Genomic DNA, 3,512 nt, shown 5'->3' on the forward strand with positions numbered 1-3,512 from the left:
CTCTCTCTGCAGCCTATAATCTTTTGTGGAACTAGCCCCCACCCCCAGCAAACACAATACGCCCAATGACTGGCATTCTAACAACAGAACTGTCATTTGTTTCCAATTAACTGTGCTCACTGCTCACTACCATAAAGAATGTGTTTATCAGGTCATATATTATTATGAGCAGAGTCTCTACGCAACTGGAAGAAAAAAAGGCGGCTGAAAAATAAGTATAGCTTAGCATGACTCATCATATTTTTTTCTTTAATTTTGCAGAAAATGTTCCCTTCTTAAAACAATATGTTAATTGTGTGAACTACTGCAGAGACAAATTACAGAGGTGCTCTGTTATAAATCTTCTGGGCAGGTCACCCACCCAGGGCCCGTGCTTTGGGGCCCCGCACTTTCAGGGGTGAGAGTAGGAGAAGGTGCAATGTATACCCTATATTTTGTTTGTGAATAAGTATTTATGGTATCAGGAGATGCAATATATATTGTTATTCTTATATATATACATACATAGGTAACACTGTTGGGACAGGGGTGGGCCATACAGGATGCAGGGCATACAGGGGGAGGATAAAAAAGCACTGGGCTGTGGGGTCCCTCAAATCTGTCTTGCCCAGGGCCCCGCACATGTTAAAGGGATAGCAAAGTCCATATCATGATTCAGATATGGCATGCAATTTAAAACAACTTTCTAATTTACTTTTATGTAGGCTTACCATAATTTTTAGAGATGAAACTGGGACCACTTGGCACGGTGCCAGTGGGGGTGTGGTCAGGGGTGTGGCCAAGGGGCGGGGCATTTGTCAACCAGAACTAATTTTCCATGCACAATTATATTACTACATTTTTTTGCAGCACAATTGTATTACCATCCATAATTAATGATGATGACCCCAGCAGCACAATTATATTACCATCCATAATTAATGATTATGACCCCAGCAGCACAATTATATTACCATAATTAATGATGATGACCCCAGCAGCACAATTATATTACCATAATTAATGATGATGACCCCAGCAGCACAATTATATTACCATAATTAATGATGATGACCTCAGCAGCACAATTACCATAATTAATAATGATGACCCCAGCAGCACAATTATATTACCATAATAATGATGATGACCCCAGCAGCACAATTATATTACTATAATTAATGATGATGACGCCAGCAGCACAATTATATTACCATAATTAATGATGATGACCCCGGCAACACAATATATTACCATAATTAACGATCATGAGCACAGCAGCACAATTATATTACCATCCATAATTAATGTAATTGTGCTGCTGGGGTCATCATCATCATGTTAATTTAATTGTGCTGCTGGGGTCATCATCATTAATTATGTTAATATAATTGTGCTGCTGGGGTGAGCATCATTAATTATGTTAAGATAATTGTGCTGCTGGGGTCATCATCATTAATTATGTTAATATAATTGTGCTGCTGGGGTCATCCATCATCATCATCATTAATTTAATGATGAGTTGACCCCAGCAGCACAATTATATTGACATAATTAATGATGATGACCCCAGCAGCACAATTAAATTAACATAATGATGATGATGATGACCCCAGCAGCACAATTACATTAATTATGGATGGTAATATAATTGTGCTGCTGTGCTCATGATCGTTAATTATGGTAATATATTGTGTTGCTGGGGTCATCATCATTAATTATGGTAATATAATTGTGCTGCTGGCGTCATCATCATTAATTATAGTAATATAATTGTGCTGCTGGGGTTACTCATCATCATTAATTATAATTGTGCTGCTGGGGTCATCATAATTAATTATGTTAATTTAATTGTGCTGCTGGGGGTCAACATCATCATTAAATTAATTAATGTTATTAATTATGTTAATTTAATTGTGCTGCTGAGGTCATCATCATTAATTATGTTAATATAATTGTGCTGCTGGGGTCATCCATCATCATCATCATTAATTTAATGATGAGTTGACCCCAGCAGCACAATTATATTGACATAATTAGTGACAATAATTTATTTAATGAGGATGACCCCAGCAGCACAATTATATTAACATAATTAGTGACATCAATTAATTTAATGATGACCCCAGCAGCACAATTATATTAACATACTTAATGACATGATGACCCTAGCAGCACAATTATATTAACATACTTAATGATGTGATAACCCTAGCAGCACAATTATATTAACATAATTAATGATAATGACCCCCAGCAGCACAATTATATTAACATAATTAATTACATTAATGAAGGTAATATAAGTGTGCTGCTAGGGTCATCATCATTAATTATGTTAATTTAATTGTGCTGCTGGGGTCATCATCATTAATTATGTTAATTTAATTGTGCTGCTGGGGGTCATCATCATTAATTATGTTAATATAATTGTCCTGCTGGGCATCACTAATTATGTTAATATAATTGTGCTGTTGGGGTCATCAATCATCATCATTAATTTAATGATGATGAGTTGACTCCAGCAGCACAATTATATTGACATAATTAATGACCAGCAGCACAATTATTAGTTTACCATCCATAATTAATGATGATTGATGAGTGACCCCAGAAGCACAATTATTAATGGAGATATCTAATAATATAAATGAATAATAACACCACATAGCAGATAGAGATAGCAGCCTAAGATATGTGGTTGCATATGAAAAAAGGAAAAGATCAAGTAATATTGTATTGTAGTAAGTAACTCACACGTACTTATCATTATCAGCAAGAAGATCTGCAAAAGTCAAGAAATTTGTTGTTGTTGGTATTTGCTTCAGCAACAGGAAGCCACAGTGTGCAGCCCCACGATGCGTTCTCCTAAGTTGAAGGCGCCTAAAACACTGAGTGTGAAGCAGAGGTGGAGCACACGTTATCAGTCGGATTCTGTGACCCGTCTGTTGCAGGAATGTGGTGACGTCACGGTCGCACATTCCGACGGGCAGCAGACAGCTGTAAAAGGCAGTGCATGCTGCATGCGCAACAAAGCTAAATTCACAGATTTGCCGGTGTTCTATCATTCCAGCTAATTCAGCAGACTACGCTAGTCTGATGAATTTGCTGGAATGATTGATAGAACACCGGCGGCCGGGACAAAAATGAAAAACGGGTGGGACACTGGGACAGGGGCTCAAAACAGGGACAATCCCGGTAAAAACGGGACGTATGGTAAGCCTACTTTTATGGTCAATTTTGCTTTGATTTCTTGGTATTCTTAGTTAAAAGATAAACCTATGTAGGCTCATATGCTATTTTCTAAGCCCTTGAAGGTCACCTCTTATCTGAATGCATTTGACAGTTTTTCACAGCTAGATGGCGTTAGTTCATGTGTTTCATATAAATAACACTGTGCTCATGCATGTGGAGTTATTTAAGAGTCAGCTAATTGCCTGAAATGCAAGTCTGTCAAAAGATCTGAGATAAGGAGGCAGTCTGCAGAAGCTCAGATACAAGGTAATCATAGAGGTAAAAAGTACATTACTATA

Source organism: Bombina bombina, chromosome 9, assembly GCF_027579735.1.
Source record: "Bombina bombina isolate aBomBom1 chromosome 9, aBomBom1.pri, whole genome shotgun sequence".
Taxonomy (NCBI): domain Eukaryota; kingdom Metazoa; phylum Chordata; class Amphibia; order Anura; family Bombinatoridae; genus Bombina; species Bombina bombina.